At 34.7% G+C, this 14,969-nt stretch overlaps 1 long non-coding RNA gene across 1 annotated transcript in view; it reads right to left on the reverse strand.

The window, feature by feature from the left end:
• Positions 1 to 2,234: 2,234 nt before the first annotated feature.
• LOC110257021 (uncharacterized) overlaps positions 2,235 to 14,969 on the reverse strand; it is a 131,342-nt gene continuing 118,607 nt past the window's right edge. The window contains exon 7 of the long non-coding RNA XR_014841619.1: positions 2,235 to 4,012. This is a non-coding gene — a long non-coding RNA (uncharacterized LOC110257021). The remainder of the gene's footprint in view (positions 4,013 to 14,969) is intronic.

The raw sequence follows: 14,969 nt of genomic DNA on the forward strand, positions 1-14,969 counted from the left end.
TGTGTTAAGAATCCAATTGCAGCAGCTTGTATCACTGCAGGGGTGCGGGTTTGATCCCTGGCCCAGCACAGTGGGTTAAAGGATTTAGCATTCCCACGGCTGCAGCGTAGGTCACAACTGCTGCTTGGATTCAACCCCTGGCCTAGAAACTTCCATATGCCTTGGGTGCAACCATAAAAAGAAAAAAAAAAAATACCATATTTGTTTGTCTCTCCTGTTTGGACTTTGAGCAGTCTTGGAGAGAACCCCAAATTCACCACTCTCTACCTATATGGCCCTAGAAAAATCACCAAATTTCCTTAAACCTCAATGTTTTGCATGTGTCCACTGGGAATAATGACCCAGTTTATTTCTATTCCCACTCTGCCAAGTGTGAGGAGTTTGTGACATAATGTTAGTAAAGATCAGCATGATATCTACTATATAGTAAGTATGCAATAATGTTACTATGGAGTTCTCGTTGTGGCTCAACAGCAACAAACCCAATTAGTATGTATGAGAACGTGGGTTTGATCCCTGGCCTTTCTCAGTGGGTTAAGGATCTGGCATTTCCGTGAGCTCTGGTTTAGGTCACAGATGTGGCTCTGAGCTGGCATTCCTGTGGCTGTGGTGTAGGACTGCAGCTGCCCCTCCGAATCAACCCCTAGCCTGGAAACTTACATATGCCATGGGTGCAGTCCTAAAAATACTAACATACATCTTAATCTATTACCTATATTAAACTGAATTCTTTCCCTTTTTAGTGGCAAAAACCTGGGCTGGGATCCAATCATGATGCTGAAGTCAGTGGTACTTGGTTTTTTAAATTTGTTTTATTTTCTACTATCAGCTTCTCTTCTGACTCACTGGTTTTTGGCGCCCCTGCTGGATTAGTGGTTAAATATTTTTATTGTTGCCCCTCGTATAAACCTAATTTAAAGTAGCCTAAGCAGAAAAAGAAACATTTTGACATTCATAGCAGTGAAAGTAAGGAGTAGATTTATCATCTGGCAAAGTTGATTCCAGAGACCCAGGCGATGTCATCTGGCTTCCTTCGCTGTCTCCATCTGTTATTTCTGCTTTGCTTTTATTAGTGATGGGAATGGCCATTGGATACCCAAGCCCATATAATAACAATACCCAATGCAGTTTAATAATTATATTGGTAATAAACTGTAGCTACTTGTTTACACATCAATAACAAGGCAGATATCTTCTTTGTTATGTTTGATTCATTCCTGTAGAGGCTGGTTGGTGGAGTATGTTGATTTACAACTCCATTAATATCACATGGAATAAAGAAGGGACACTTACTCAAATGTTAATAAAGGGCTTAAGTGATGCTGTCAAGAAAAAAAATTGAAAACAAATAAATAAAATAGGTGTTTAACACTCTAAAATATTCTAGATCAGAGGAGTTAGCCCTTATAAAATGGGATATGGGATATTCTTAAAACCAGAGAAGAATACTAATTTGCTTTTGTGCCTTGTGCTAATATGAATGTCATAGAGTAATAAATAAAATCTAAGAATTTATTAGGTCAGGAAGCAGTATTCACAGTGAGTACAGCATAGTAAGTTTCTGGATTTAAGATCTCGTGGAAGCTAGGTATTCAAGATTACAGTAGTATCATTTGTGAGTAAAGAGCACATTGTTAACTCTTCTAAAGTCACAGTGGAGCATGATAAATTGATTCATACTTATCTTTTTATAAACATACAGTTAACAAGAAAAAAGAGATAGTTAAGACGTTGGATTGTATGCTTTAATGCAGCTCGGGTGCCCCCACCTGTAGAGAAACTCACCTGCTACAGAGCACAGAGGTGCATGTAGAGTGAGGGTAACGGGACCAGCAGGAGACCAAAGAGACAGCAGAGCGAAATACAGTGACCTACTACTGTCCTACTGAAGTTTCGTGCTAAGAGCAAGTCGTGGCTCCAGGGGACAGACAACCAGCAAATGGATCAAATATCATCATATACACTTTAGCCAACATAAGAGAAAAATAAGAGTTTAGGATTACTAAAGTCTGTTTGGAGATCCTTTTTTTTTTTGTCCTCTGGAACTTTATGAGATGATGAAGGGCTTACAAGGGTGGAGAAATAATGGATGAATTTTGAGAAGAAGGTAAAAAAAAGAATGACCTGGTATTATGAACCCAAGTATTCACAAATCATTGCTCTTTCTTCTCAGTTCTCTAGGTCCTCTCTTAATGCAGCATTTGAGCATTAACCCCAACAAAGTCTATAATACATAAGGCTAGAAAGTTTATTTTAGTACATAATATTTTCAGCAGTGAATAATATCCCACTTTACGTTGTTCAGAAGTTACACTTCTTTTCCTAACTAGGTCATACATTCTTATGAAGGCATGAACTATGCTATACATGCATGTGTTTATGTGCTCTAGATCATGCAACAGTCTATGATGTCACTAACAGTTTCATTAAGAATGAGCTTGGGGTTATCAGACACAACTTAGAATAGATTTACAAGGAGATCCTGCTGAGTAGCATTGAGAACTATGTCTAGATACTCATGTTGCAGCAGAACAAAGGGTGGGGGAAAAAAATGTAATGTATACATGTAATGATAACTTGATCCCCTTGCTGTACAGTGGGAAAATAAAATAAAAATAAAATAAAATAAAGCAGGATTTTGCATCTAAAAAAAAAGAATGCCCATTGAATTAAATTACACAAATATTATTGAAAGATTAATGCTATTGGGCAGTTGCAAAGAAATAATAAAGATGCTTGAAACATCATAAATGTTAATACATGAATTTGAATATATAGAGACTTTAAAAGAAAGTCATGACATATACTTAAAAAGTATTTCTTTTGACTGAGAAGCATTTGCTTAAACATTTAGGCTATACTGGGAATAAGTATCACAGTACAAAGTAGTGATTAGTACTAGCAGCATGACTGAGCTTTTTTATAGAGATCTACTTTATTCCTCTAAGAGTCACATTTATGTCAAATAAATATGGTAGTGGTAGACAATACAAATTTTATAGTTATTTAAACATTCAGAAAAAAATGGAAGCTTGAACTCTTACACTTAATAGCTTAATTATTAAAATGTTAAATTTTAACGAATTACTAGCAAACCTAATATTGATTTAAAGCTACCATTTATTATGCCGCTACTTCTATTAGGAAAAACATAACATACTCAAGCCTGCCTTGCGTTTAATGAAGAATTGTATTTGGTCAGGTTCCAACAGAATATAAAATATTGCTAACATTCTCCTTGCTATTAAAATATGTGAAATCTGAAGTGGGCAAAATAAATTAAAACTGCATCAAGGAAGGTTTATAATATATGAAAATATGTAGCTTGTTTGTATATTAAGTTTTACATTTTCTTCCTAAAATATGTATAAAATTGTAATTGGAATATAGGAATCAAGAAATTTATTCTATTATTATAATTTCATTGATTTGTGATTTGTGGGTTTAGGCTTTTCTGGTTCTCAAAGTAAAAAAAAAATAAATAAAACACAGGAAGAATCATTCTGATGTGCTTCAGTAGAATCGCATGATTGTGTACCAGTGTGCAGTTTCATGGGTTTATTGCATCCACATCATGAAAACCATAGCAACAGCAATAGCTTTCTTGGTAGCACTGAAATTGCAAGTCCCTGGTGCCACAAATCCATTTAAATCAGCACAAGAGAATTTATTTTATTTAAAAATAGATATATAAATTATTTGTATAACCCACAGAATGAAGGCTGATAACCCTCCTCTTTAGTTTTAATTCAGTGTTAATCCATGGTATCTGTGTTTTAGGGACTCCTCAGATGCAGGCTGTATTGTGTGTCCATTCCACCACCTCTCCAAGTTCCTCATATCCCTCTGGTCCTATGTCCAGTCTCCAGGCCGAGTAGCAAGGGTTAGCAAAGCTGTTCATGTATGAGATCTTTCTGAGTATCATCATCACCACCAGCACTGGTACTCTGCTGAGCTTGCAAATTGCTGTTTATCTGTTGAGGTTGCAAATGGCTTATGGTCCTTAAATTGGCTGTAATCAAAGGAAAGTGGTTGCAAGAGAGATGGGAAGAGAGTATTTAAGCAGAGTTCCACTTGAGAATACCCCAAAGTGTATATTAATCACAAGTAAACAAATGCATAGAATTTCATAAATTCTTAATATGGGTTAATTTTGTTATTATAAATGGAAGCTCTCAAGGTCTCCCTAGCAGGACATTCATTCACTCCTAGGTTTAAGGGCCTATAAAGGTAATATGAAGATTTTTTTATATACCATGGTTTTTATATACCGTTCCCTTTCTCTGGAAAATCCACCTCTTACAATTCTTCCTGGACCATCCTTCTCACTCAACCCCCTTTTTATCAGGGGCTGTCTTTGCTGTGTTGCCCTCCTTGACTCCACCTTACTTTCCCCTGTGCTATGCTTCCATTTGTCATGGCCTTTATAAGTATATAACTTACTCTATACATTTTTCTCCCAATTAGTCTGAAAGATCCTTTGGGGTAATAGTCCTTTTTTTGCTCTTTCTTTATAACACACTGTTCTGAACTAATCAGAGCTCTGAATTGCAGATTTTGTTAGAGATGGGTCTTGAAGTGTGGTTACCAAGTACCTGTTCTCAGTTTAGTGCTAGATTGAGAGGTTTTTAGGAAGACAGATTTCTGGACCCTATCTTTAGATGTTCTAATTCAGAAGATTGAAAGTAGGTACAGAATTATGCAATTTTTAAAGATATCTCAGCTTTTGGTCTCTGAAATTGTATTGGTGGAACAGATGTCCTGAAGATTCCTGTCCTGAGTATCCCACATTCAGACTCAAAATCAAGTATATATTTAGCTAAAGTTAAGCTGTGAGGAAAGTTGGGTATTGGGAGCTATTCTGGTTATGCCAAGTTTCTTCATTTCCTAAACTTTCTGCTCCCCTGAGGACATGAGAATCTACAGCAGATATGGATGCGATCAACAGAGACTAAGCTCTTCCCCAACATTTTTTTGTGTCTGCAATTCATGCCATTTCTAACTTTAAGATTTATGTTTCAAAAAGTCATAAATCAAATGAGGTATTCAACTATTTCATGTCTAAATGTGCATTTTAAAATTTTACTTGGTTAAATAAAACTTTTTGTTTATAATTTGTCACAATTATCTCTAACTCTACTATTAAAATTAGTACTTTTACTTATTCAAGTGGAATTAGCTAGAAATTTTCTACTATAATGGAGTTTCCATCTGAGATCTTTTCATTTTTCCCTGATAGTCATTTTAAGAGTTTTCAGTTTGGGTCTGCTGATGACATTCTCAGTTTTTGTTTGTTGGTTTTGCTTTTTGATCTGAAAATATCTTCATTTTGATTTTATTCTGTAAGGGTATAATAACTGGGTAGAGAATTCTAGATCATTAATTACTTTCTATTAGCTTAAAAATATTTTTCTACTGTCTTTTAGATTCCAATGGTAATAGAAAGAAGTTAGCTGTCAATCTGTCATACATTTGAGGACAGTTTAACTTTTCTTCTGTTGCTTTTGAGATTTTTCATTGCCGGTTTTCAAAGTTTGACTCTAATATACTTCTGTGTACTTTATGCACACATGCATGAATCCATATTTTAGGTATTTAAAAATATATCCTCCTCAAATATGTGATTTGATGTATTCATCAGTTACTGGAAGTTTTTAGCCATTATATCTTCAAATATTATATCTGCATTCTCCCCCCCCCACTCATTTACTTGGACTCAAATTAAATAGATCTTAGACTTTCTAACTGTATCAAGTATGCCACTTACCATTCTTCTGTATTTCCCATCTTTAGTTTCAGTACTTGACTGTAGATAATTTCTTTTAACATATCTCCCAGTTCACAAATACATCTTCAAATTATTAATCTATGTTAAGTACATCAATTAATTTTTCATTTTAATTTCTACCTGGTTCTTTTTTTTTTTTTTGGTTTTTAGGGCTGCACCCATGGCATATGGAGGTTCCCAGGCTAGGGGTCAAATCTGAGCTACAGCTGCCAACCTATGCCACAACCACAGCAATGTAGGATCCTTAACCCACTGAGCAAGGCCAGGGATTGAATCCACAACTTCATGGTTCCTAGTCAGATTCATTTCCGCTGCACCATGACGGGTACTCCTATTTAGTTCTTTTTAGTGCTTTACTATCACATGCATTAATTTCCAGTTCCTTGCTGATGTTTTTCAATTATAAATTTTATCTCTGGAATAGACAGAAGTGTTGTTTTCAGTGTGTTTCTGATCATTCTATTATCTGAAGTCCCTAGGTATCTTCTCCTGTTTCTGGATAATTTTGTCATCAGGTATGATTAATAGTATTTTCTAAATTATATTATTACAAAATAATTTCAAATCTAGATGGCTTCTTTGAGGGAGGGTTTTAGCTATTTTTGCAGGGCATCTGAGGGCAGTAACATTCTCAGGACCAAGGGCTGAGAATTTTCTACTTCAACTAAATAGGAAACCAGGTCATATTCTGTACCACCATTTTTAAAAATAGCTCTCCAGAGTCCCAATCCAGAGCAGGATTGTTACACTGGGGTTTCTGCTGTTAGTGGGTACCAAACTCCAAACTTCATTGCTCTGCCCCAAGAGAACACCAAGATAGTCAGCCTCTCAGCAACATTCCAAAAATTAGAAAATGATCTCAGAGGAAAATCCCTGGGTGGCAGAGAGTGTTAAAAACAAAAGTTCTTGGAGTTACTTTTGTGGCTTAGCAGGTTACAAACCCAACTAGTATCCATGAGGATGCAAATTCAGCCCTTGGCCTAGCTCAGTGGGTTAAGGATCCACCAGCATTGCTGTGAGCTGTGGTGTAGGTCACAGAAGTGGTATGGATCTGGTGTTTCCGTGGCTGTAGTGCAGGCCAGCAGCTGCAGCTCCAATTTGACCACTAGCATGGGAACATCCATATGCTGCAGATAGAACCCTTAAAAAGAAAAAGTTCTTTCTCCCTCTCCTAACCCCCACAAGCTCAGACTCAAATCCATACACCCTACATCTCTTGCCCTTCACCAGAAACTGTCTCTGAGCTCCCTTTTCTAGATGGGCATTTACCCCTGAGGCAAAAAAAAAAAAACAAACAGTTCTGGTTCAACTCTGAAGTGTAGTTCTCTTTCTAGTCTCAGTCTGGCAATTTTTCATCCTCTTGTTAGGTCTCTGAACTTTTTAGAAGGTGATTTTTTTTCAAGCCATTTTAGTTGTCATTACCAGGGATATTGATCCTATTTACCTGGACTGTTGCTTTGAGGATGTGTTACTAGTTACTATTAATAGTATTAATAGTCATTTTTCATTTTATGTTACTTTTATGGTTTTTCTTTTCCCTATGTTTTGCAATTTCATCAAATTGATATTCATAACCGTTTTTCATTTCTTTTTTGTTCGTTCATTTTTGCTTTTTAGGGCTGCACTCACAGCATATGGAGGTTCCCAGGCCAGGGGTCAAATCAGAGCTGTAGCTGCTGGCCTACACCACAGTCATAGTAACTCAGGATCCAAGCCACATCTGCAACCTACACCTCAGCTCATGGCAGCACTGGATCCTTAACCCACTAAGCGAGGCCAGGTATCAAACCTGTATCCTCATGGATGCTAGTCAGAGTCATTTCTGCTAAGCCACAATGGGAACTCCCCTTTTTTCATTTCTTAAGGGTTTCACTGAGTTTCAATTGCATTAACTGTTGTTATTTTCTCAATACTCATTATCAATCATATATTTTTTTACTACTATGTACAATTAAGATTTAAAAAACATTTCCAACCAATATGTTTCTACTAGTAAATTGTAACTTTTAAATGTTTTAACCTCTCCATTCTCCTCCTCCCTGACATAGAGGAGATCTTTGGGATACTTTTACTTAGACTGTCTTTTCCAAACACCGCTCATGGTCTTTTCAATGTACGAAATTTTGCTGATATAGCTGAATAATAAAAAAATATTTTATTTACAGTTGGTCCCTTATATTTAAAAAAATCATTATTTAAATTACATATTCTCAGGAAGTTCACTACACATGTATTGCTTTAACTTTGTATGCACTACTATAAGTGGTACTGTATTTAAATTCAATTTCAATTCCATTGCTAGTAGCATAAATATAAAATTTTAACATTGTATTCTATAAACTTGTGAAGATACTTCTTAGACAGTAGTTTTTTCATAGATTACTTTGAATTTTTGGTAGATAATGACATCATTATGAATTAGAACAATTTTCTTTTTCTCCATTCCTATTTATCTTTCTTGCCTTATTGTTTTAGCCATGATCCCTAGTATGATGTTGAAGAGGATAAGAGAAGACATAACACATTTTTCCTCATATTAATAGGATAGCACTTGCTCTTTTACCATTAACTATGTTATTATCTGTAAAATTTTTCTAGAGATTCCTTTTATCAGTCTGAGGAGGTCTCATTATATTCCTAGTATAATTACTGTTGGTATTATAAATAGGTATTTTTTATTTAATTTTATTTTATATTGAAGTATAGTTGATTTTAAAAGGGTTTGTTAGGAGTTCCCGTCGTGGTGCAGTGGTTAACGAATCCGACTAGGAACCATGAGGTTGTGGGTTCGGTCCCTGCCCTTGCTCAGTGGGTTAATGATCCGGCGTTGCCGTGAGCTGTGGTGTAGGTTGCAGACGTGGCTCCAATCCCACATTGCTGTGGCTCTGGCATAGGCCAGTGGCTACAGCTCCGATTAGACCCCTAGCCTGGGAGCCTCCATATGCCGTGGGAGCAGCCCAAAGAAATAGAAAAAAGACAAAAAAAAAAAAATGTTTGTTAGTTTCAGGTGTACAGCAAAATGATTCAATTACAAATATACCTATATTCATTGTTTTTCAGATTATTTTCCCACACAGTTTATTAGAGAATACTGAATTAAGTTCCCTGTGCTATACAGCAGGTCCTTGTTGATTATCTATTTTATATATAGTAGTATATACATGTTCATCCTAAACTCCTAATTTATCCCTCCTCCCTCCAAACTTTCTCTTTGGTATCCACAGTTTGTTTTTGAAGTCTGTGAGTCTTTCTGCTTTGTAAATTTGTTCATTGGTATCATTTTTTCGATTCCACATACAAGTGATATATGATATTTGTCTTTGACTTAATTTAGTTTGGTAATCTCTGTCTAGGTCCACCCACTTTTCTGCAGATGGCATTATTTCATTCTTTTTTATGACTGAGTAATATTCCATTGTATGTATATACCACTTACTTTTTATCCATTCATCTGTCAAGGGACATTTATGTTGTTTCCATATCTTGGCTACTGTGAATAGTGTTGCAATAACTACTGGGTACAGGTATATTTTCAAATTGTGGTTTTCTCTGGATATATGCTCAAGAGTAGGATTGCTAGATAAAATAGTTTTATTTTTAGTTTTTTAACAAGCCTCTATACTGTTCTCTATATGGTTGTATCAGCTTACATTCCCATTTACAGTGCAAGAGAGTTCCTTTTTTCCAAACCCTCTCAAGAATTTACTGTTTGTAGACTTTCTGATGATGGCAGTTATGACTGCTGTGAAGTAATACTTCATTGTAGTTTTGAGTTGCATTTCTCTAATAATTAGCAATGTTGACCATTTTTCATGTATTTTTTGGCCATCTCTCTGTCTTCTATGGGGAAATGTCTACTTAGAACTTCTGCCCATTTTTGGATTGGGTTATTTTGCTTTTTTAAAAATAAAACTGTGAGATGTTATATATTTTGGAGAGCAATCCCTTATTGGTCACCTCATTTGCAAATATTTTCTCCCATTCTGTGTGTTGTCTCTTATATTCTCATTTTGTTTATGGTTTCCTTTGCAGTGAAAAAAAACTTTAAGATTAATTAGGTCCCATTTGTTTATTTTTTTTTTTTACTTTCATTACTCTAGAAGGTAGATCCAAGAATATATTGCTGCAATTTACGTCAAAGAGGGTTCTTCAAATGATTTTTATATCAACTGGACTTATATTTAGATCTTTAATACATTTAGAGTTTTTGTGTATGGTGTTAGAGAATGTTCTAATTTAATTCTTTTACATGTAGCTGTCTGGTTTCCCCAGCATCAATTATTGAAGAGACTGTCTTTTCTCCACTGTATATTCTTACCATCCATAGGTGGATGGGTTTATTTTTGCTCTTTCTATCCTATTCCATTGATGTATATTACTGTTTTTTTTCCTGCCAGAACCATATTGTTTTGATGACTGTAGCTTTGTAGGGTAGCCTGGAGCTAGGAAGCCTTGTTCCTCCTGTTGCATTTTTCTTTCTCAGGATTTCTTTGGCTATTCAGGGTCTTTGTGTTTCTGTACAAATTTTTTATTTTTATTTTTGTTCTATTTCTGTTGAAAAATCCTGTTGGTAATTTGATAGGGATTACATTGAATCTGTAGTTTGCCTTGGGTAGTATAGTCATTTTTACAATATTAATTATTCTAATCCAAGAGTATCATACTGCCATTTGTTTGCATCATCTTTGATTTCTTTCATCACCGTTGTATAGTTTTCAGAGTGCAGCTCTTTTTTTCTCCTTAGGCGGGTTTATTCCTAGTTTTTTAATCTTTCTGTTGTGGGGTAAATGGGATTTTTTTCCCTTAATTTCTTCTCTCTTATCTTTCATTCTTAGTGTATAGAAATGTAAGCCATTTCTGTGATTTAATTTTTTACCCTACAAATTTACCAAATTCATTTATGATCTCCAATAGTTTTCTGGTAGCATCTTTAGGATTTTCTATTTATAGTATAATGTCATCTGCAAACTGTAACATTTTTATTTCTTCTTTTCAGATTTGGATTCCTTTATTTCTTATTCTCCTCTGACTATTCTGGCTATACTTCCAAAACTATGTTGAATAAAAGTGGTGAGAGTGGATATCCTTGTCTTGTTCTTGATCTGACAAAATGCTTTCAACTTTTCACCATTGAGTATGATGTTAGCTTTGGGTTTGTGATATACAACCTTTACTATGTTAAGGTAGGTTCCCTCTATGCCAAATTTCTAGAGAGGTTTTATCATAAATGGGTGATGAATTTTTTTCAAATTTTTTTTGTATCTATTGAGATGATTGATATATTATTCAATTTGTTAAAATGGTGTATCAAAATGATAGATTTGCAGATGTTGAAAAATCTCACATAGCTGGGATAAATCTCACATGATCATGGTGTTTCCTCTGTTTAATGTATTGATAGATTGCATTTGTTGGGGAATTTTGTGTATATGTTCACCAGTAATACGGGCCTGTAATTTTCTTTTTTGTGCTGTTTTTGTCTAGTTTTGATATCAGGGTTGTGGTGGCCTCACAGAATGAGTTTTGAAGTGTTTCTTCCTCTTCAACTTCTTGGCAGTAGTTTCAGAAAAATAGGTGTTAACTCTTCTCTAAATTTTTGATAGAATTCGCCTGTGAAACCATCTGGTCCTGGATTTTGTTTGCTGGAAGTATTTTAATCACAGTTTCATTTTCAGTATTTGTGATTGTTCTGTTTATATTTTCTATTTCTTCCAGGTTCAGTCTTGGAAGATTGTACACTTCTAAAAATTTTTCTATTCTACGTTGTCCATTTTATTGGCATATAGTTGCCTGTTGTAGTCTCTTATGCTCCTTTGTATTTCTGTATTGTCATTTGTACCTTCTTTTTTTGTTTTTCTCTAATTTTATTGATTTGAGCCCTCCCTTTTTTTCTTGATGACTCTGGATAGAGGGGTTTATCAATTTTGTTTATCTTTTCAAAGAATCAACATTTAGTTATCTCAATTTCATGTATTTCTGTTCTGATTTTTTAAAATTTCTTTCCTTCTGCTAATTTGGGGTTTTAATTGTTCTCTTTCTCTAGTCACTTTAGATCTAATGTTAGGTTGTTTGAGATTTTTCTTGTTTCCTAAGATAATATTTTATTGCTATACATTTCCTTTTTTGAACTGTTTTTGGATCATAGTGTTTTTCTTGTCATTTGTCTCTAGATAATTTTATTTCTTCTTTGATAACTTCAGTGATATATTGGTTATTTATTAGCATATTGTTTAGCCTCTGTATGTTTGTGTTCTCTGCAGTTTTTCCAATAGTTTATTTCTAATCTCACGAAAGTGTGGTCAGAAAATATCTTGGTATGATTTCAATTTTCTTTTTTTTGTTGTTGTTGTTGTTTTTGTTTTGTCTTTTTTTATTTTTTTTATTTTTTTATTTATTATTTTTTTTTTATTTTCCCACTGTACAGCAAGGGGGTCAGGTTATCCTTACATGTATACATTACAATTATATTTTTCCCCCACCCTTTCTTCTGTTGCAACATGAAATTTAGCAAGGCTTTCCCATTGCCCAGCATATAATTTAACCTGAAGAATGTTCCATGTGCACTCTGCTGCTTTTGAATGGAATGCTCAATAAATATCAATTCCATCTTGTCTAATGTGTCATTTAAGGCCTGCATACCATACTGATTTTCTGTCTGAATGATCTCTCCATTGATGGAAGTGGGGTGTTAACTTCATCCACTATTATTGTTTTACAGTTGAATTCTCCTTTCATGGCTGTTAGCAGTTGCCTTTATATATTGAGGTGCTTCTGTATTAGCTGCATATATATTTATAATTGTCGTATCTTCTTGGATTGATCTCTCGATCATTATATAGTGTTCATGTTTCTTGTAGCAGTCTTTATTGTAAAGTTTATTTTGTCAAATATGAGTATTGCTACTCCAGCTTTCTCTTGATTTCCATTTGCATGAAATACTTTTTTCTGTCCCCTCACGTTCATTCTGTTTCTGTCCCTGAATATGAAGTGGACCTCTTGTAGATAGCATATACAGGTCTTATTTTTCTATCTATTCAGTCAGTCTGTGCCTTTTGGATTGAACATTTAGTCCATTTACATTTAAGGTAATTATTAATATGTACTTTCTTGTTGGCATTTTGTTAACTGTTTTGGATCTGGTTTTGTAGGCTTTTTTTCTTCCTTTCCTCTTGTTCTCTTGTGATTTGATGACTATATTCAGTGTTGTGTTTGGATTGCTTTTTAATTTTTTTTATCTGTTTGTTATAGATTTTTGATTTGCAGTTATTACCGGGGTTTGATATTGGAGTCTCTCTCTCCATATATGTATATACATATAAAAGATTGTTTTAAGTTACTAGTCTCTTAATTGCAAATGCGTCTTTAGCATCTTGCATTTGTACCTTTCTCTTCTCACAATTGCTGGTTTTGATATCATATTTGTGTGGGAATGATTTTCTAATTTTATTATATCTTTGCCTTTATTGGTGAGCCTTTTCTGTTATAGTTTTCTTTTATCTAGTTGTGGCCTTTGCTTTTCTACTTAGAGAATTCAGAGAAAACACTACAGAGATAAATAGGAACCTTACATAATAATGATAATAATGAACAGATTGGTTTATTAAAGCAACTATGACAAACATGCATGCATATAACAACAAATCTTCTACATACATGAGAAAAAACTGATAGAACTAAAATGAAAATAGACTCAGACATAGAGAACAGAGTTGTGGATGCCAAGGGAGTTGTGGAGGGCATAGGATGGATTGGGAGTTTGGAGTGAATAGATGTGAATTATTACATCTAGAATGGATGAGCAATGAGACCCTACTCTATAGCACAGAGGATTATATCCAATATCTTGGAATAAAAAATGATGAAAGATAAGAGAAAAAGAATATACGTGTATGTATGCCTAGATCCTTTTCTATACAGCAAAAATTGGCACATTGTAAATCAACTGTAATAAAAAATGAAATGGAGTTCCTGTCATGGCTCATAGTAAATGAATCTGACTAGTAACCATGAGGATGCAGATTCAATCCCTGGCCTCACTCAGTGGGTTAAGGACCTGGCATTGCTGTGAGCTATGGTGTCAGTTGCATATGCTACGTGGCTCAGTCTGGCATTGCTGTGGCTGTGGCATAGGCTGTTGGCTACAGCTCTGATTCAACCCCTAGTCTGGTAACTTCCATATGCCATAGGTTTGGCCTTAAAAAGACAAAAAAATGAAATGGAAATATAAAGTTCTTCAATTATAATTAAACCTCAATACTCTTCTCTCAGCAACTAGTAGATACTAGTCATTTGCACATGGCTTTTTAAAAAAGTAATATTACCAATCTTCTACAAACTCTCCCAAACATAGAGCATGTTGTAGCACTTACCAACTTACTATAACTCAGTATTACCCTTATATCAAAGCCAAACATGTCATAAGAAAAATTAAAAACAAACATTCCTCATAAATATAGTTGCCAAAAATTCTAAGAAATACTAGCAAGCCAAATTCAGCAAAACCATTGGTCTTGCTTGGGAGTAACTTTCCACTTCCATTACATCAGGAGATTTCTAAAGGGTGTTATCTATAGGATTTTTAGGCCAGAATGGTTTCTGACAACTTCCAGGAATAAAGGACTAACTTTACTCCTCATTCAGCTTCAATGTGTCTTCATCTATATGTTCTGTATGTGATTTGCCTTTTTGCCACTCTTCCAGTTACATAAAGCTTTTTTGTTAACACAGAATATTAAAAGGAGGCTTTGTGACTGTTCACCCCTCTCTATAGCCAATAATCTCTACAGTCTTGGACCACCACTTAGGGTATTTTTACTGTCTCCTGACTTGACACTAGTAATTATCTCAGCACCCACTATTCTGAGAAGCATCCTGTATATGATAGAAGGCTTTCCTTTTGTCAACTACCTCTTCTTCTTGTACTTGGTCATAGGTGAGAGAGTTTTGGAATCCAGTTTTCTTCTTGGAAGTGTTTAACTCCTTGAGGGTTTCAGGGTAGTTGATTACCTTGTAATGTTGGATCTTTGATTATCTTAAGGAAAGTTATGATTTTTTTTTTAGTTTCTCCAGATTTTCCTCATTATTATGTTGTTAGCACATTCTCTGCAATTTTGACCTCTGTTCAAAATTGTTCTCACAGTCATAAGATCAACAAAAGTAAATGGATATATCCTAAATGAAG

This window comes from Sus scrofa, chromosome 1, assembly GCF_054392235.1.
Source record: "Sus scrofa isolate SSC_HxYL_T2T_F1_AM1 chromosome 1, Sscrofa_HxYL_maternal_Yorkshire_Landrace_v2.0, whole genome shotgun sequence".
NCBI lineage: Eukaryota > Metazoa > Chordata > Mammalia > Artiodactyla > Suidae > Sus > Sus scrofa.